We start from the raw sequence: 21,934 nt of genomic DNA on the forward strand, positions 1-21,934 counted from the left end.
ATTTGGTTATAATTAGTAATAGTGTCCTAATTTTGGTGATAAATTGTGTGCTCACTCTAATAATAGTACGTATGTATTACAGGGTTGTTGAGAGGATTGAGTTTGTCATTGTGCACAGTGTTTTAGAATGATGCAGGCAGTCAGGCTCATATCCACCGTTTCGGTATATTTGATTGCCTGCTGTGGTCCAGGCGCTTTCCTAGATGCTAGGCTATGGTGCAGACACCACATTCAGAGTCGGGGGCCTGGCATAGTGATTAAGTGCACAGACTCTCATGCTAGACTACCTGAGTATGAATTCTGGCTCTGCCCTCTGCTGTGTGACTTTGAGCAAGTAATTTTAGTTTACACTTGTCATGTGAGTTGTTATGAAGATTGAATGGGTTAATATTTGCAGACCACTTAGATCAATACCTGGTACATAGTAAGTGCTATATAAATACTTGTTAAATAGAACTTATATTCCCAATGTTAGGAAGATTAAATGCATTGGTATATGTAATGTTTATATGTATTTGTACTGATATTTACCTCTCATTACTAAAGTTGTCCATTCTGGTATTTTTCTTGAAACAAAGGAAATCTGCAAAGATGAATTGATGGCTCCTCCACTTCTAGAGACAGTAGACGTCCAGGAACATTTTTTTTCCTAACTTAAAAAAACATAGTCCTGTTATATTCTCACAACAACTGTAGTATTATTAATATGATTCTTATAAGGAGACAGGCTTAAAGACTTGTCAAGGTCAGAGAGCATTGTGTCTTTTTGATCAAGTCTTTGGCAAAACTGCTAAGGTGAGTGTTGGATTTCAGTGCCTTTCCAGAGGACAGCAAGCAAGCTTCTTTGCTGAACGAGGCCAGAACAAGTTCAAGTAACACATTATTAAAACCAACATGATGAAACCAGATTGTTCCATTATCAGAGATAGAAAAGCTGTAATAATGAAACCTTAATTCAAACATAGGCGGTCTAGCTCCAGATACCATAGACAGAAAATTGCTGCAATAGAAAGAGAAGAGATCCTGAAGTTGCTGAGTGCTATAAATACACTAGCCGGCCCTTCCCTGTCATGGGATGGGGCAACACCTCCTCCGAAGTGTGTCTCCTGCAGCCTAACTATATCTGCCACAGGTGAGGGACTCTTCCCACCCCACCAACCCTGAGCCTTTGACGGATTTCACCCATCACGGTTCCCAAAATCCATACTCCCAGGGAGCGCTTTATTTTCTGCTAAGAGACTCCAAACAATTCCAATGGCTAATGCTTGTGGGTCTAATTCAGGCTTTGCTGGCTGTAACCTGACTACAGTGACATTTATATGCCATAATATATGTAACCAATCCATTCAGCAATGCTCCCTCCTCACCCCCAGCCTCTTGGAATGTGCAAAATGTGCCTGTTAAGTAGCATAATCCTTTTTACTTGGAGTGCCTTTCCCCCCCCAGAGCCTTGCAAGTGCTCTCCATTAATGGCCTATTTTTAAGGATCTCCTTGAGACCAGAGATGGCACCCGGGCCTTAAATCTAATAGCATCAGAGCCTGTCCCCGTTTCGAACATTTCTAATATGCTCAGAAAGAGGCCCTGAAAAATGGACTGTCTTTACCCTTGGCTTCTCAGGTGCCCTAGGGAAGTCCTGATTTAGAAGATGCCCCTCTCGCTTAAGCTGAAGCTGCTCCTGCTGATGGCACATCTGACTGCGAGCTGGTGTCTAATATCCCCGAAGCAGGCCATCAGCCTTTGACCCGTGTCCCAGCCTCCTCTGGATAAATGTACGCTGTTTCATGGATCTAAAGGGAGAGGAATAAAGAGCATGGACTAAAAATTTCAGAATGGTAAAAAAGAGGAAGAATCAGACATTTTTCTCTTCAAATATTAATCATTTTAAATGTGCAATTTTAAGGATGCATTGACCCTGCTTGGCAGTCCTTGCAAGGAAAACTTCCTTTCCTTTCCTCATTCTCTTCCTGCACTCCCTTCCAGCTATTAGCTCAAGCCAGAGGTGAAGTCCCGTAGAGTGAAACTGCTAGAAATCCTATGATTCACTCAGTGGGTGGTTCTGAATTAATTGTTAATCTGGTGTGGGTGTTACTTTTTCTACGGGGCTGTGCTTTCTCCCCCGGAGCCCTTTCTGTCTTCGCGCAGCGGGGAACAGCAGCATCATCCACAACCCATATATAATTAGTGGTAGTGAAACCAGGAGCTTTAGGGAATATCAGTCCTGAGCAAAGGCAAGAGTGGCAAATTTTTTTTTTTTTAAGATTTATTTATTTGACAGAGAGAGACAGCCAGCGAGAGAGGGAACACAAGCAGGGGGAGTGGGAGAGGAAGAAGCAGGCTCCCAGCAGAGCAGGCAGCCCGATGCAGGGCTCGATCCCAGCACCCTGGGATCACGCCCTGAGCTGAAGGCAGACGCTTAACGACTGAGCCACCCAGGTGCCCCAAGAGTGGCAAATCTTGATGCATTTTGCAAAAAACACCCGATTTTAAAAAGTGGAAATACAGAGTGTCATATGTTAGTTGTTAAACTCATATGGCTCTACTTAAGGTGATTTTTGAAAGTAAATGTTATGCTTTCAATTGTGTTCGCAGCCGTTGCCGCGCCGCTGCCGTAGCTCGCCGAGCTCCAGCCGAAGGAGAAAGCAGGTAAGTGAGAAGGTCTCCGTACCACGGCTCATACGGAGCAGACTGCCGGAAAACCAACCGGTCGTAAAGCACCAAGGAAGCAACTGGCTACAAAAGCCGCCCGCAAGAGTGCGCCCTCTACTGGAGGGGTGAAGAAACCTCATCGTTACAGGCCTGGGTACTGTAGCACTCCGTGAAGTTAGATGTTAGCAGAAGTCCACTGAACTTCCGATCCGCAAACTTCCTTTCCAGCGTCTGGTGCGAGAAATTGCTCAGGACTTCAAAACAGATCTGCGCTTCCAGAGGGCAGCTATTGGTGCTTGGCAGGGGACAAGCGAGGCCTATCTGGTGGGCCTCTTTGAAGACAGCAACTTGTGTGCTATCCATGCCAAACATGTCACAGTTAGTTAAGAGACATCCAGCTAGCGCGCCGCATATGTGTAGAACGTGCTTAAGAATCCACCATGATGGAAAACATTTCATTCTTTAAAAAAAGAAAAAAAAATTATCTTCTTCCTGTTATTGGTAGTTCTGAATGTTAGATTACCCCCCCGCCCCGGGGTCAAAAGGTACCTACCTAAGTATATGATTGCAAGTGGAAAAATAGGGGACAGAAATCAGGTATTGGCAGTTTTTCCATTTTCATTTGTGTGTGAATTTTTAGTATAAATGAGGGAATATTTTAAAGCATTAATGCAGGTCAAAATGTTTCAGTGAACACATTTCAGCAGTTTAACTTTATAACAATTATAGATAAGCCTGCTAAATTTTTCTGGACAATGCCAGCATTTGGATTTTTTTTAAACAAGTAAATTTCTTATTGACAGCAACTAAATTGGTGTTTGTAGCATTTTTATTATACAGTAAATCCATCCATTTGTCATACTTTTCTGAGTTGTCCTACATGCAAGTACATGTTTTTAATGTTGTCTGTCTTCTGTGCTATAAGTTTGCTTTTAAAATACATTAAACTATATAAAAAGGTAAATGTTATAATGTTATAAGGGAAAATTGACTTTAAATTTAAAAAGAATATATATCATATATATCATATATATTTACATTGATTGATTGATTGATAGGAGTGACCTTTTATTTGGGAAACTGCCAGAACCACAACATGTTACTGGTCTACATCATGCTGATTAATGCCTGCTCAATGAGAGAAATTCAAGGGTGAGGTATTCAGTGTTGTCAGTCAACTCACCACATTGGGCTCGAGGATTTTCCCCAGGGCATTAAGTTCTTACTGTCACCTAATGTAGCCACCAAGGAGAAACTTGTACTATCTCTGTGCTTCTTCACCAGGGGCGGAGAGGACGCAATCAGAGTACATGTTTCCCTAGCTATCTGAAACTAGAGTGTTCTTATGAAAACTTCTGAAAGCAGGAATGGCATAAATTGAAGAAGCTATTACCATTAATTTATATGGTAAATTTACTGAGCATCCCCAGACCAAAAACATAACCTTTCTTCAGCTTTTCTGATACCTGAGGACACATCTTGCTAACAGATGCGCAAAATAAATCAAGATAAAGCACAGATGCTCACAGACACAGTTCAGAGCTAGGCAGCTTGCAGAGACGTGGCTCCCAGGGAAGAAGGATGGCAGGCCACTCTCGCTGCTTGGGGCATGCTGCCACTACAAGCCTCACCGCAAAACAAATGCTGAATGCTATTTTCACTTTTTGCCTTTTTCCCTAAAAGCAAAAATCCTTTCCAATTCTGTTTAGTTAGCAAAAAGCCATACTTACGTAGCTCTTTCGTAACAGTGGTGTGCTGTGCAAGGTTCGAACAGCTGGAGATCCCTGCGTTACAGGAGTGGTGGCAGGAGCTCTTCACACAGGGACTTGAGTGGAGCCAGCAGGTGAACTCAATCGGAGGCTGCCTCTGAGTTCTTTATTAGACTTGTCTTCCTTCTCAGCTCCAGCACCTCCAGTGATGCAATTTGGTTTTCTCCGTTTCTGCAATGAGATCCATGCAATGGGTCACAGGGTATTTACTGAATTTACTGCTCAAATGCAGGCAGATCAGCCCATTTACCTGCTCTGAAAATACTGTGAGTTAAGGGGAACCTGGATGGTGCAGTCAGTTCAGTATCCAGCTCTTGATTTTGGCTCAGGTCTTGATCTCAGGGTTGTGAGTTTGAGCCCCACAATGGACTCCATGCTGGGTTTGGAGCCTACTTAAAAACAATAACAACAACAACAACAATAACAACTGTGATTTAACATTGTGCTAATAGAACATGTAAGTCTCTGGAGCTTCCTGGCATTCAGAAGCAGAGGAATAAGTCATGCCATACTTAATAATCAGGTTTTTATGATATAGCTCTGTACTGTTTACAACATTATTTTTCAGTGCTTGCTTCGGCAGTACACATATTAAATTCTTTTTACCAGCATCATATTAATTGGCAGGCAGCCCTGTTTGGTGGGGAAGACATGCTTTGGAGTAAAGCAGAGCTATGTTTTAACTCTGGTGCTTCTACTCAGCAACCTGGAACCTCAGGGGCTGAACGCTTTACCCCTCTAACCTCTGTTCCTCATTAGTAAAATGGGTGATGCTACCCAGCTATAAGGAGTGAAAGTGATACCACATTCAACTTCTTAGTAGAGTGCATGGTCTGAGGAACACACTTTGAGAACCAGAGACCTAGTGACTATTATCATCTTACGTATTTTGTTTTCTTAAACAGGACATAAACCTCCCATTCACACCAATGTATCTTGCTTTTATTCTTTTTATGACTACCAGAATTTTAACATTACTTCCTTAACAAAATCTCCTGTCTTTAGTTATTAATGTTTTTTTCTCTGTTATGAATTGAGTTTTTTTTAAGTTTATAAATTTTAACTTGACGTAGGAATGCAATTGATTTGTGTGGATTTCTCTTATATTGCGTGACTCACTAATTTTTCATTTCCTTCATTTTGTTGTTGCATTTGTTGACTCAACTAAGTTTACAAATAACAGTGTAACAGGTACACGAGGGAGCTCAGGCTGGAAAGTTTACCATCTGGTCCAGGAGTACTTATGTATTTTGGTGATTGGTTCAGCCATACTGATGTAGATGAGCTCAGGATCAGCCTTATTCTTAAGTAATAAAAAATCCACTGGTCATGTCTAGTGCCAAGTTGCTGATTAAAACTTTATCACATTTATTAGGAAAAATGCTAAACTTCATTTCATATTAAAGCTTCTCCTCTTCCCCAACTAAGGAAAGAAGGAAAAATCAGTTTCTTTCTTTCCTTGCTGTACCTTCTTCTCCCCTCTTTCCCAGTCACCAGAATGACTCTGGCGACTCCACAACCAACAGGGTTGGGGGCCAAGGAGGCAACTGATTAGAACCAGAAAATGTGGAACTTCACAGGCACAGATGTAATCTGGAGCTGTTGTCTTTGATGTTGGCAGTATAGAAGACTGTGAAAAGTAGATAGCTACTGCCTACATTTCTAGGACTGTAACAAATCGGAGCATTTGTTAACGGGCTGTGGTTATGAGGATATAGGTGGCAGGTGGGATTGAATGTGGATATTGCCACCCACTGGGCACAGAGTGTAATGCAGCACTTTCTCAGAGCAAAGTGGACAACAGTCTATGCTTTTAAAAAAGACCATTAAAAAAAGTGGCTGAGGCAACATGTCTACACCTTTTTAAAATAGTTTGGTAAAAAGATGAAGAGAGAATGCAGAGTAGCTAAAATGTGTGTATGTGTATTTACAGTAATCTTCACTGATCAAACCACATTACCAAGTAATGCAATGCACATAGAAAAAACAAAGAAGAAAACAGAATCCCTCCACCCTATTAAAATTATGGTTAAAAGTTTGGTGTATTTTCTTCTAGCATTTTTCCTGTAACAGTATTAATCACTAGGTAGGGGCATCTGGCTGGCCTAGTCAGTGGAGCATGTAACTCTTGATCTTGGGGTTGTGAGTTCAGGCTCCACGTTGGGTGGAGATAACTAAAAAAAAAAAAAAATCCCTAAAAATAATTACTAGGTGACATTCAGCATGCTCATATTATATACCAAATAGTTTCTTTTAAAGATTTTATTTTATTTTATTTTATTTTATTTTATTTGAGAGAGAGAAAGACAGACAGCAGGACCAGGGGAGAAGGAGGAGGAGGAGCAGACTGCCCACTGAACAAGGAGCCTGACACGGGGCTTGATCCCAGCTCCCAGAGATCATGACCTGAGCCAAAGGCAGATGCTTAGCTGACTGAGCCACCCAGGTACCCCATGCCACATACTTTAAGAAATGCTTTCAAAATATTCTCTCCACAGTGGCACCTGGGTGGAAGAGTTGGTTAAGTGTCCGACTCTTGGTTTCAGCTCAGGTCATGATCTCAGGGTTGTGGGATCGAGCCCCGTGTAGGGCTCTGTGTACAGTAAGGGAGTCTACTTGAGATTCTTCCTCTCCCTCTGTCTCTCGCCCCATGCTCTCTCTCTAAAAAATAAATAAATCTTTAAAAAAATAAAATATTCTCTCAACAGATGAATGAATAAATAAAATGTGTGTGTGTACACACACACACACACACACTGGAATATTATTCAGCCTTAAAAAGGAAGGAAATTCTGACACATGCTATAACGTGGATGAACCCTGAAAACATTAGGCTAAGTGAAATAAACGGACACCAAAGGACAAACATTGAATGATTCCACTTATACGAGGCACCTGGAATAGGCAAATTCACAGAGAGAGAAAGTAGAATAGAGGTTGCCAGGGGCTGGGGGAGGGGGAATGGGCAGATTTTGTTTAATGAGTAGAGGTTCTGTTTGGAATGCTAAAAAAAGCTTTGGAAATGAATAATGGTGATGGCTGCACACTATTGTGAATGCACTTAATGCCACTCAATTGTACACTTAAAAATGGCTAAAGGGTAAATTTTATGTTATGCATATTTTACCACAAAAACATGTTCTCTTCTTATAATCCTATGAGTTACACAATAGATGGATTTGGCCCAGGCCATCTAACTACAGAGCCTGGGTTCTTTGCCCGTATTTTTAAAAAGAGAGAACGGTATAAAGAAACCTCCATGTACACATCACCCGGCTTCAACTGTTCCCTGCTTATGGCCAAACTTGTTTTGTCTATTCCCCCACCTATCCCTGCCCTACCCCTAGGCTATTTTGATGCAAATCCAGACATCATATCATTTAATCTGCAAATATTTCCTGTATACCTCTAAAAGAATAATTTTTTAAAAACAGCACTGTAGCACCTAAAAAAACCCCCTAACAATTGTTTAATACTGATTATGCTATTATTGTTCACATTTCTCCAATTGCCTTATAAATTAGGACCCAAATAAGACCTACACATCACAATTGGTTGAGGTTTCTAAGTCTTCTAACAGTAAGTTTCCCTCCATCTTTTGTTGTTGTTCTTATAAGGTTTTGTTAATATTGGTTGGTTGGTTTTGTTCTGTTTTGTTTTGTTTTATGGTGTGTGTCATTTGTACTGTGGAGTTTCCCAGAGTTCGGATTTTGCTTATTGCATCTTACAGACTTGTTGAATGTGTTCCTTTGTCCCCCATTTTTCCTATAAACTGGTGGTTGGATCTGGAGGCTTCACCAGTTTTAGGATCTGCTGTTTTGGGAAGAAGAACTCATAGGTGGTGCTCTATAGTCTTGTCAGGAGGCACAGAGTATCCAGATGTCTAATGCATTTTTGTGATGTTAGCTGTCATTGACAATTACTGTTCAGATCCATTAATTCAAGGAGGATTGGGAAATGATGGTGTTCTGTCTTAATGTAATAGCTGGAATACTTTTATAAAGAAAAAATTTCCTTTATTAACTTTTTGGTTACCAAGGTACAGTTTATACAAGAAGGTCAGGATGAATATTTGATCATTTCCCTTTATAAAATACCATGCCAGTTTCCTGGCAGTGAGCTCTGTTTATCTCAATATCATTTTGAACTTATGCATTTAAGCATATTTGATGTGTTTCAATCTGTTGTAGTTACTGTGGTAGGCCATGTCGCATGTCTATGTCCCGATCCCAGGAACCTGTGAATATGTTACACTACATGGGAAAGAGAAATTAAAGTAGCAAATGGAATCAAGGTTGCTAACCAGTTGACCTTAAAATAAGGAGATATCCTGGATTACTTGAGTGGGCCCAATGTATTCACAGGGGTCCTTAAAAGTGGAAGAGGGAGGAAGAAAGAGGAGGTCAAAAGTAATGGGATCTGAAGACTCTACCATTGCTAGCGTCGAAGATGGAGGAAGGTCGTCGTGAGTCAAGGACTGCAGGAAGTACCCTTGCATTTCTTGGAAAGTCATGCTGGAAAAGACAAGCTGGAAAAGGCAAGGAAACAGATTTCCGCCTGAGGCTTCCAGAAAGAAATGCAGTCCTGTTGACATCTTGATTTTAGCTCCGTGAGACCTGTGTTGGCCTTCTAACCTATAGAACTGCAACTTTGTGTTGTTTCAAGCAGCTAAAGGGTGGTAATTTGTTATAGCAACAATAGAGAACTAGTATAGTTACTATCCTTATTGATGCTCATGTTGATTTGTCTTTGGCCAGTGCTATCCTTTTCAAACTAGCTTCCATATCTTTGAGTTTTCTGGTATGACAAGATGTTTCCGGCCCACGTACTGGTAAACTCTTGGAGTTTGACTTCTACCTAAACTTATCTTGTTCTCTTGACTGTAACCAGTGATCTTAAATAGGAAAATCCAGCCCTTACAGTTTGTGTCTTCTCTGCAGCACTTGACACTATTCCTTTCCTTTCCAAAAGACTTCTGTCGTCCCCTATGACATCACCACATGATCTTGTTCCATTGCCTTTTTTGGGTCTTGCTTCCTAACCCCCTAAGGCTGTCCTCAGGCCCCATTTCTTCTTTCTCCACACTGGTCCTTACTAATCCCACGCATGCAATAATCCCCCCCATGCCAGTGGTTCCTTAACCTGTACTTCTTCCTCATCTCTCCTGGTACCAATACAGGACCTCATTTCCAACTGCTTGTTGTTGATAGCTGTCACCTATACGAATGGCCTGTACCTCAAATTTGTGGCAAAATCTTAACTGCTATAGCCCCCCATCTCTTTTTTATTTCTAATGATGCTCTCTGACACTCAGATTCAAACTTGGGGTGCTATTTTAAAATCCTCCTTGTCCTTTGACCCTCCTAAAACAAGAAATGTAACTGCCACTAAATAATTATATTTTCACTTTTGTTTTGCCAGAAGAAATAAGAATTTTTAAGGTTTGTTTTGCCCTTGAGCATCAGTTTATGGACACAGACCTCACATGAGAAGATAATCTCCAGGGGTTGCTTTGCGAGCATGGAACTAGAGCATGGGGTTGGATGGTTTGAAGAGTTAATGGTGTTCAGCTAGGATGATGTGAGTATATGGATCTTCTCATTGGATTGCAACATTTTAAGTCTTTGCTAAGCCTCCCTCTTCACTGAGAAAGCTTAGGGGGTTCCTACCAAAGCTTCTGCAACCTTTCTATGCCCCCATGCCTGACCAAACTTCTTTTGATATCCTTAGAAATATTAGTATCTTCTGGGCATAAAAAAATCACCAAATTAACTGGGATGGCATCTACTAAATTAGGGGTAGATATAGCTATAAGTCTCTGTTTAACACTTAATATAACTTTTAAGAAATATCACTTGAGGGGCACCTGCATGGCTCAGTTATTTAAGTGGCCGACTCTTGATTTCGGCTCAGGTCATGATCTCAGCCTCCTGGGATCAATCCCTACCTCAGTCTCCCCACTCAACGGAGTCTGCTCAAGGATTCTACCTTTCTTTCTGCCCCTCCCCCTCTAGCTCTTTATGTCTCAAGCAAACAAACAAACAAACAAACAAATCTTAAAGAGAGAGAGAGAAATAATCACTTGAAAACTGCTATTTGTATGTATGCCATGATGCCAGATGCGGGCCTTAGTGGCCTGTGCATCATTGTGGAGCTTAGCGCCCTCTTGTGTTCACTACAAAGCCAAGCACAGAGCCTCTCCAGGATTTCCCAATCATATTTTGAACCTCATCTCTTATTTTATGGGGAGTGTAGGAATTTGGCTATCAGTTTTTAAAAGGACCTGTCACCCTGAGAATCATATGTGCACAGAGCCAGCTCTAGGAAAAACTGAGGATGTAAAATTCTTTAGCTCCTTTATTTTCTTTCATCCTATTCTCTCGCTCAATACTTTCTTTTTCCCCCATTTTATTCCCTCCAGAGCTCCCTGATCATATCTGATCCCGTGGCTTATAAAGTCATCTAAGTTTACATATTTTTTATGCTTCCAAGAAATATTTTATATTGGGCACCAAACTATGTTGTATAGATGGAACCAAAGAGAACTCAGGTGCATCAGATAATGAAGAGCACGGGGGAGGATGGGGGATGAGGAAGAGGGGAGCTGCGAGGCAGATCTACTTCTCTGTGACCCCCAAATAATGCCCTGTGTTCTGAAAGAGTCTAGAAAATGACTAAACATAGGTGGGTGGAATGACCTGACTGACAGCCATGGGCTTTAAACCTGTATCACTATACTCGCCAGGTGTGTAAACTTAGACAAATTATTTAACCTTCCTGAACTCTAATTTTCTAATCTGTAAAATAATCATAATATATACCTCACAGGACTGTTAGGAGGACTACATCAAATAATGTATGTAGCATATTCATAGTATACAAAAGGTATACAAAAAATTCATGTTGAATTAAAAAAAAAAAAAAACGACAAGAGATATAAGGCAAACCTAACACCCAAAGGCCAAATCAGGACAATGTGAAATTGCTTAGTTTTGTACTGAATGATTCAGAGAGAGAAAAGGACATATTGCTGTGGTAAATGGTTAAAAATAAAGTGTCATAGCTCTAGGCTCCAATGGGAAAAACGTTTAACCTCAGAAACGAGCTGGCTTTTTAGTCAAAGGCATGGAACTGACTGTGAAGAAAGAGACAGATTCACAAACTCTTCCAGAATCTCAAAATGGCAATGACAGCTACAAATCAAAGAAAAGGACATTTGTACCCTAGCTCAAGGTTAAGGCCCAACCAAATATCCAGGATACACTAAACAGGATTAAATTATACACAGTCATTAAATTCTTCTGGCTCTCCCTTCATATAACTTAAATAAACATTTATTTTGAAATCTGCATAAGGCCCTTAAAGGACATGCCAGTCACAGGGCCTGCCAGGAGCACTAGCTACTTGCTCCTTGAGAATCTCAAGCTAACTGAAGTGGGCCCTTGCTAGATTGTTTTTGGGTTAAGAGAAGACCACCAATTAGGACAGAGGTGGGCATCTGGAAACCTATGAAGTGGCTTGGCTTAAAAAGCTCTACTTATCAGTGACAATTAATAAAGTAATTAGATTTTTTCCCTAAGGTAGTTGAATGGGAAAGAGTTGGGTAGTTGATAACAGGTGTAAACAAGACATAAAAGAGAAGCAATCTAAAACAGGAGTCATGTTAATGTCGGCATATTAGGTTAGCATCTTTAGATCCAGCAATTCCTGCTGGAGGAGGAAACATGTTAATCTGGCCCCTAGAGCTGCCTTAGACTGTGAATGGTGCTATTCTTAGAAGCCTGTATGATATCTGCCTCCCTCCTTGCAATGTTTTTTTCCAGTAAACCCCCACTACTTGAGATAGTGTGAGATCTCTGGTTCATGCAATCAAAGAAGAGTAATTAACAACCGTGTGGACTGAAATTAAAGGAGACAGTCTCTGCCATCATTGACTTAAATTGTAGTTGTGAAGATCATGCATATTAATTCATGGAACATTAAGTTTCCTACTGTAGAGTAGTATATTAAGTGCTAGGGATACAAAGGTAAGTAGAACACAGACCCTCTGCTCCAGGGGCTCAGAGACTCCAATGGGAAATGGACAGTGTGAAGGGGATGCCCAGCATGCAGAAGGGATGGGGGAGGAGCAAATCACTACTGGTTGTACCAAGAATCTGGATGCTTTTTTTTTTTTTTAAGAGATAACAAAGTACTTAAAAGCCTCAATCTTCTTTATGTGTTCTCAGCCACTAACTGGTACTTTGGTGTAATTGTCCTAAATTTTGTTATCAGCGACTAACAAATGTTCTGTGTGTCATCACATTTTAGCTGTTCAGTAGGGTGATGGACTGTTCTGCGTCATCCACAGCCACATTGGGGGTGGTCACAATGACTATACCGGGTTGAGGTTAGAAATTGTTTGTGGCATCAGACACTGTGAATTAGGGGCCAATGGACAGAACTGTGTTAGAAAGAGTAAGGGCTTTGGACTCAGACTTGACTTTGAATCTTAGTTCTACCACTTACTCATGAGCAGTGTAACATTTCTCAGCTTCATTTCCTGATAAAGTGTATTCAGTAATTCTCCAAACCCTGCCCTGCATAGGATTGTTGTGTTAAATGAGACCAGGCATAGAAAACACTTGATACCCATGCAACTGGAGCACAAAATCTCAGAACTATAAAACAGCTACCATTATTGTTTTTAATAAAGATCTTTCACCCTGCTTACCAACATAGTCACAGACTGACTCATTTATAATTTATAGAAGAGAATGCAACCTACAAGAGGGCTATTAAGGCTTTTATTTCAGGAATAATTTGAAAAACAGAAGGTAATGTATCTATGAATGTCAAAATGAGCCTTCTTTCATGCCTGATTTGGAGCTGGCAAAGCGCTTCAGAATTATCAACAAGGAGAGAGAAGGATTTAGAAAGCAGGCAATCCTACTTTTCAGAAAAAAACAAAGAAAGCCTAAGTGTTATTCACTCTGGCCTGGGATGCAGAGTGATGCTGGTGTGGGGTCAAGAACTAAACCAGAGTCAGACACTGGCAGACTGTGGGGAAAGAGGGAGAACGTCGGCCCTCTGTCATTAAAGACAGGCAAGCTCTTCACACGACAGAGCCTAAGGAGAGTGGCTCAGGAGGCCTGGTGCTCACCTCTCACACTTGTAGAGCTACAATGAAGTGGACTGCAGCGGCTGTTTGAAGATAAAGGAGAAGCAATCAGGTCTTGAAAAGATGAAATCCTAGAGAAGGGAGGATTTGAGAGAGAGGTGAACCCACAGTGTGTAGCTGCATTTTCCTTCTGGGCAATTACTCCTGGATGTGGGTCAAAAAGCCTAAGAATCCAGGAGAAGGGCTTGGGCAGAGGGCCTCTACTAAAAGGTAGAGAAACTTCTCAGGGATGAAGAAACAAAAAGTAGAAAATGGAAGGGTGAATGTCTTTAGGAAGGGGCAAAATGTAAACCCAACATCCTGCTCTTAAGACATTTGCCAAATTTTTAAGCTCACCAAGTGAAGCCAAGCAGACAGGCTCTAAAGAGCACAAAGGAGTTTGTGTCAGTCTAGGAGCGCTGAGCAGACAAAGGTAAAGCTCAAGACTCACCCTGGGATAAGCCTGGTCAACTCCCCATGCTCGATCTTAGACAAAAGGCTGAGAACCAGACATAGAAACAGCCTTTCCAGAATTTCAGCTCAGCCTTGAGCCAGCTCAGTCTCTAACTGGACAGAGATAATTAGCCTCCATTCTAACTACCCTGCAAAGAAAGGGTGAACTTCTTCTGGAGGAGGATATCATCCAGATCCACTATAATTTTTAATACTCCATGTCAGCATTCAATTAAAAATTACTTGCCATGTCCCTAGGTGTGTGTGGGGGGGTGCGGGGAGACCACATGATAATCACCTGCGACGAACAAAGAAAAACCAGCCCCTAAAAAGAAAAGTAAGCCATCCAGGTGTTATCAATAGAGATATTAAAAGGATTTAAGTTCCCTCGTTGGCTTGCTATAAAAGACCAACCCTAAAGGCCCTCACTGGCAACCCTGTCCCAACCCTGTTGGGGACCCTCTCACTCTTAAGATTGTTTTCTGTATTTTCACTTAATAAACTTCTTACACACACACACACACACACACACACATATTACTTGGCATGTCAAAATGACTGAAAACTGAGGAGAAAAAAAAGATAATAGATCTATAAGTGATCCAGATATGAAGGACAAAAAAAGAGTCCTATCTTGAAGATACAAAGTGAAGATTGCAATAAAGTAACATTTACAGTAAAGCAAATAAATTTTTTGGTTTCCCAGTGCATACAAAAGTTATGTTTACATTATACCGTTGTCTATTTAGGTGTGGAATAGCCTTATGTCTTAAAAATTTGTACATACTTTAATTAAAAATACGTTATTGCTGGGGCACCTGGCTGGCTCAGTAGGTAGAGTGTGTGACTCTTGACCTCAGGGTGTGGGTTTGAGCCCCACATTGGGTGTAGAGATTACTTACAAATAAAATCTTAAAAAAATATTTTATTGCTAAAAAAGGTTTTCAGTGAGTTGTAATCCTTTTGCTGGTGGAAGATCTTGCCTTCATGTTGATGGCTGCTGCCTGATAGGCTAGTGGTTGCTAAAGGTCAGAAGGCTGTGGCAATTTCTTCAAATAAGACAACAGTGAGGTTTGCTGCACCACCTGACTCTCCCTTTCATGAATGATTTTTTTGTAGCATGTGATGCTGTTTGATGACATTTTATACACTGTAGAACTTTCAAAATTGGAGTCAATCTTCTCAAACCCTCCCACTGCTTTATCAACTAAGTTTATGTAATATTCTAAATCCTTTGTTATCATTTCAACAATCTTAACAGCATCCTCACCAGGAGTAAATAGAGTCCATCTCAAGCTACTACTTTCTTTGCTCATCCATAAGAAGCAACTCCTCATCTTTTCCTTTGCATTCACAACTTGATTATTTGGCACAAGAGGCCTAGCTTTTGGCCTAGCTCAGCTTTCATGACATGCCTTCCTCACTAAGCTCAGCCATTGCTAGCTTTTGATTTAAAGTGAGAGACTGACTCTTCCTTTCACTTGAACATTTAGAGTCTATTGTAGGATTTTTAATTGCCCTAACTTCAGTACTGCTGTCTTGGGGAAAAAAAGGGGCCCAAGGAGGAGAGAGATGGGGAAACAACCAGTGGAGCAGTCAAAATATACACACTTCTCAATTAAGTTCTTCACCTTAAATGGGTGTGGTTTCTGGCACCCCAAAACAATTATAATAGTAACATCAAAGATCACTGATCACACAAATATAATAATATGGTAAAAGTTTGAAATATTGCAAGAATTACCAAAGTGTGATACAGAGATACAAAGTGAACAAATGCTGTTCGAAAAATTGTGCCAACAGATTGCTTGACACAGGGTTGCCACAAACCTTCAATTTGTAAAAAAAAAAAAAAAAAAAAAAAAAAAAAAGTAGTACCTGCAAAGTGCAATAAAATAAGATATACCTGTAGATTTCACCAGGGAATTGGAAATTATAATGCTCATGACTGCGGTGGCTTAATATAGGAGGCAGGGAAACTAGCTTTAAGACTATGGCAGGCTTTCTCAACCTCGGCAGTATTAACATTTTAGGCCAGAGAATTCTTTGTTGTGGGGGCTGTTCAGAGAACTGTAGGACGTTCAGTAACATCCGTGGCCTCTACCCCCTAGATGCCAGCTGACAGTATCCCTGCACAGTGGTAACAACCAAAGATGTCTCCAGGCATTTGTCAAATATCCCCTGCTCCTGCCCAAGGTGGCACATTTACCCCCAGTTGAGAACCATTGTGCTACTGTAAGAATACAGATGGAAGATAATGCAGACAAATTAGGAACTGATTTGAATGACAGCTAATACATAGAAATGAAAATACAAAGTGATGAGTGAAGGATGATAGAGTGGGGCAAATCTAGGATATATGACTAACTTCATTTATTTTAAATTATGGATGCTATAATAATCTAGATAGGAAATATAAAAGGATCAGGTTTTGGGGGAAAGTTAATGAATTTTTGGGGATATGTTAGGTTTGAGGTGCCTGTATCAGTTTCCTATTGATATTGTAACAAACTACCATAAGCTTTATATCTTACAGTTCTGGAGGTCAGAATTCCAAAATGGGTTTCAGTGGGCTAAAATCAAAGTGTAGGAAGGGCTGGTTCCTTCTGGAGATTCAAAAGGGGAATCCATTCCTTGCCTCTTCCAGCTTCTAGAGGCTGCCAGCATTTCTTGGTTTGTGGCCACATCACTCCAATCTCTGCTTCCATTGTCACATTGCCCTCTTCTCTGACTCATCAAGCCCATCCAAGTAATTCAAAATAAATTCTCCATCTCAAGATCCTTAACTTGATCACATTTGTAAAGTCTCTTTTGCCATATAAGGTAGCATTCATAGATTCCAGGGATTAGGGCATGGACATATTTGGGTGGCCCTTTTTCAGCCTACCACAGTGCCTAGGGGGTAGTCCAAATAAAGATGTCTAAAAGGCGGTTGAGCATATGGCTTTTGAGCTCAAGAGGGATTTGGGCTGTGGTTATAGATATGAAGTCACTGGTATGTGTATGGATATGCCAAAGGGAGAAATGTAAAGAAAAATATCAAAGACATAACTCTGTGGGGGGCACTGATATTATATAAGGGCTGGGCATCAGTTAGGATTAGAATCACCTGCATACGAGAGAAACTTAAATAACAATGGCTTAAATAAGAAGGAAGTTTATTAAACTATTAAAGAAGTTAAAGAGGTTAGTATGGCACTTTGACCAAATCACCAATGTGCTAGTTCCCTCTTTCTTTCTGCTCTGCCATCCTAAGGTGTATGGCTTCCATCTTCAATGATGCAACTTAGCCAAAAATGGCTGCCAGAGTTTTGCCATCTTATCTAGTTTCTAGGCAGAAAGAGGAGAAGGGGTAAAAGGGCATTCCTCCAAGCTGAGTCAGATCTCTCTAGAGATTTCTTATAAGTCCCACCCAACTGACTTTCACTTGACCCACTGACCACACCTAGGGAAGTCTTTTATAGGTATATCACCACCCTAAAAAAAAAAAAAAAAGAAAAGAAGGAAGAAGGAAGAAAGAAAAGAAAATCAAGGTTCTGTTACTAAAAATGAAGGGGAGAATGGGTATCAAGTAGCCAAAGAGCAGTCTCTTTGAGAATGGACAACACACACACACACACACACACACACACACAAAACCAAAAAACTCTACAAATGAGGTTGAGAAGGAATGACCAGTGAAAGAGGAAATGAACCAAGGGTGGGGAGTTTGGAGCTGTGTCCTGGAGGGCAGCTCCCTGAGTAGTTGGATTCAGAAATTGTACCTGCATATAGGTCAAGGGTAAAGTCATCAGCTATCTACTTTCAAGATATTCTGCTGGAGAACAAGCAAGGGTAGAGGGGACAACGGCTCTAGCTGAGGGTTTCTTAGAAAATCACATACCTTGACTGATTTCTCTTGTATCTTCCAATAGAGGCCTTGGTTGTGAACTGCTTCATCAACTTCAGGGTGGAGAACAGAAAGCAAGCTATCAGAATTTTCAGGTAGGACATCTACAAAACGAATTTGGCATATGCAGGCTACTTTTTGTGTTGTTATGCTATTAAAGAGCACTGGAGTCTACCTCACCTTGATTTATGACACTTCGTCTTGAGACATACATGGTGGAAGGGGCAAAATGAGCAGGCCCTTCCTGATTTTCCACTAAACATTGGTTCTTTAAGATCTATTTCCCCCCAATACTATGTATGTACCAAGAATCCAAACATCTTAACCCACTCTGATTCAGGAGACTCACAAATTAAAAATCTTTCCCACAGATCTCTTCCCATACTGTCTCTAACCTGGGTACATGTTTGGCTAGAATAGTGATATTTTGTTACATCACAAGACCCATCCAAGAATAATACAAGGTGCTGGTTTCCAGAATCAACATTCTTTAAAAGTACAACTACTGAATATTGCTCATGACAAGTTGCAACCACTATGCCAAGACAGGAAACAGAAGCACTAGTTCTTCACAGGCAAGGGCCTTGAAGGTTGTATCCTACTGTCACCTGGATTAAGCCTCCAGATAAATCCTTCTGGGAGGTGGAACCGTGGAGCACTAGAGTCAGCCTCCTAAACACTGCCCTCTAAGCTCATTATTAACTTGAGAGAGTTAGCAGAAGCGAGAGGGAGAGAGATCTGTGCTGAGCGCGGAGACCGACATGGGTGGGGCTCAATCCCAGGACCAAGAGATCATGACCTGAGCTGAAACTGAGTTAGATGCTTAACCGATAGCCGCCCAGGAGGGCCTCTAAGCTGCCTTTAATGCACATGGTCCCATCTTAATTTGTCTCCTTTCTTGTTGAAATTACCTTTAAAGTTGGCAGACTGGCATAATCCCAGTAAGTAGGGTATTAACAACTTTGTCTTTGTTAGGTTGCTGGGAAAACTAAACACACAAATGTATGAAAATTAGGTGCCCATTTAATCCTTCTCAGACGTCCCTCCAAAAGGCTCAAGGTAAATGGAATTGATGGATGTTGCACTTCAATTCTTGGCCCTGGTCACTAATAAGGAATGTTATCACCGGGTGAGTTACTAGAATTACGGACTGGAGTCATGGATACAAATCTCTAATTCCAGGCACTTCTCTTCCATTATACCATTTCAGTTAGGAGTCCTCTTGGTCTCCCTCCCATGCAATCTGCCCAGCTATTAATTTAACAAATTGTACTGCCCACCCAGTTCAAAATTAGCTATCATTTGAGTGTGTAGAGTGCCAGGCAACATGCTAAGCACATTCTCGTTTTTATCCTTACAACCCTCAGGGCTATTGTAAGTAATGATGTCAATTTATGGGTTAATTTAAGGCACAGAAGTGTTACTCTGCAGGATCCCATTAAGCAGCTTCAGCAGAGGGTTCAGATGTTTGGGCTGTCCTCCTCCAACACTCAACAGAAGTAAAGTTTCATCTGACAATATGACATGCTCCAACTCAGAGCAGGTGACTTAGAAAACCTATAGATTTTCCCTATCCTACCCAAATTGTAAAGATTTTTTATCTCTTGGTCCAGATGTATTACCCATGCTAACCTACAATTTCATTAAACTGAGTAAGAAAAGCTGTAATTTCCAGAACTTAGTGTAATTGTTCTGTTGGAATATGGGTCCTAAAGTGAAGCTCCCACACTGAAATGAAAGCAAGCATTTAGCTCTTCAAACTCCTATGGGAGAGGAGGCAGAAGATAGAGGGTTGGGAATTGGGTGTTACATTGACCATGCTGGAGTAAGTATAACATCTGGAGCTCCTGTTGATAAACTGAACATTCTGAACCATATCTGAATTAAGAACACTGTTGAAGGTGGAGGATGGGAGACAACAAAACACTTCCTTGTACTCAGGAAGTAGAGAACTTTTATCTGAAATGGGAGGCAAGGTCATCCATCTACTGTGAGAACAGAGAAGAAGGGAGAGAGAAGCTCGAGGAGCATGATTTTATAAATTAACCATGAGGAAGACGGGGAAAGAATGGTTATGTAAGGATAGTTGTGCTGGGTGTCTGCTGGTTTAGTTGAATCAGAGGTTTACAACAGTGCTGCCAATTGGCAGGTGTGTGTGATTTTCTCCAGTAACGCTCAGATTAGATGTGGAAGTGGAGAAAGCAGATAGCTGGGCTGCTCCCAGGCTGGGTGTGCGTAGAGCAGATGCCACAAAAAGCAACACAGGTGACAAAGTCAGAGGGTGCAGGCAATGCAGTGATGGAAAAGATACACTAAGAAGTTGGCTGAGGAAGGAAAGCCACAAGGGAATGATCAGGAACTGCAATTTTTTGAGTTCAAGGAAATAGATCAGAGATTGAGAGAGAGATCAGAGTATGAAGTCGTATAATGGGATTTCAAATTTCAGAAGAGAAGTAGTTCTGGAGCAATGACAAGTTTAAGTTGCAACCAGGAGAGTTAAAATCAAGTAAAAAATTTTGAGGTTATAGTGGCATTAAGGACAGGTCACTCACTCACTTCTATGTAATTATTACCAGTATTTTTCTTAAGAGTTGGAACGGAGTACGTAAATTCTCAGTTAATGTAGTGAAGGTCCAAGAGTACAGAAAACAGAGAAGGGTCCACAGAAATATCATCTCACACAGGTAGTTCTGCCTGAGAGGAAGAGTAACGATCTGGAAGATGCCAAGACCACAATGGCCTCTGTTGTAGACAGTGTGAAAGGAAAGCAGGCTCCACTTGCGAGGGCTGCAGAGGTTCTGAGGCCTGGAAAACGAAGTCTTTTTTTTTTCCTTCTTTTTTAAGATTTTATTTATTTGAAAGAGACAGACAAAACACGAAGGGGAAAGGTCAGAAGGAGAAGCAGACTCTCCACTGAGCAAGGAGCCAGATGCAGGACTCAGTTTCAGGACTCTTGGGATCATGACCTACGTCAAAGGCAGAAGCCTAACCGACTGGGCTACCCAGGTGCCCCTGGAGAACGCAGTCTTTCGTAAGAAAAGAAAAGTGTGGGTTCTGTAAAGAGGCTAATAGATGACCTGGTTTATATGGAGTTTTAGAAGACAGTGTAAAAAGGCAGGGTCAGTTCATGTGATATTACTCCAAAGAAATGCCTGTGTCACCTTTAACAGCAACAACCTCTGTGAGTCTGTTCAGATACAAAATAAGAACGATACTTGTTCCATACACCTTATGAGCTAGTGAAGATAAGCTGAGAAGTGAATGAACTTTATAAAGCAATCTGAGTTTTAGGGCTAGAATTTGGCCAACATGTCACATGAAAATATGTATTTGAGTTAGCAACAGATTACAGCTACATGTGCAAAGGTTCTATGACACCTGTGTTTTATTCCACATTGTGAAACTACTTAAACCAAGGGAGATTAGAGTAAGAGCAGTCAAGGGTGTCAAAGTCCTAGAGATCATTAGAGCTAATTGAGAATACAAAAGAACACTAGATATGACAACTGATCACTGCTAAACTTGGAAGAGGTAATTTTTCACTATGACTTCCAAGGAATTTGACATGGATATAAAATGAGAAGTATTCCAGTAGTCATCAGTTAAGTGCTTTCACAAATGTCAATGCTCAACAGCAATTTTATAATGTAGCCATTTATGGTTATGTAAATTTAACCATAATTCAAGGACTTAACTGCCAAATGTGATTAGTGGCTACTGTATTGGACAGCCCAAGTACAATCCATCATCACAGAAAATTCTATTAGTGCTGTTCTAGGCAAAATCCCGAGTGTAGGTGGCACTTGGAAGAAACATTCCTTAAAAACCCGACTCACTTGTGATAGCACCAGGCCACCTATAATGGAGCAATAGAAAGGCATGGGTTAGACAGTGCTTTTTTTGTCCTTTCTTAAGATTTTGTCAGAGAGAGCACACATGAGCTCCCATGACCGGGGGGAGGGGCAGAGGGAGATGGAGAAGCAGGCTCCCTGCCAAGCAGGGACTCTGTTCCCAAGACCTTGGGATCCTGATGAGC

The 21,934-nt window shown here is 41.0% G+C and overlaps 1 pseudogene; it reads left to right on the forward strand.

The window, feature by feature from the left end:
* The first annotated feature begins 2,532 nt into the window (after positions 1–2,532).
* Positions 2,533–3,163, forward strand: LOC117796349 (annotated as a pseudogene).
* The last annotated feature ends 18,771 nt before the right edge of the window (positions 3,164–21,934 follow it).

The sequence above is a fragment of the Ailuropoda melanoleuca genome, chromosome 1, assembly GCF_002007445.2.
Source record: "Ailuropoda melanoleuca isolate Jingjing chromosome 1, ASM200744v2, whole genome shotgun sequence".
In the NCBI taxonomy this organism is placed as follows: Eukaryota; Metazoa; Chordata; class Mammalia; order Carnivora; family Ursidae; genus Ailuropoda; species Ailuropoda melanoleuca.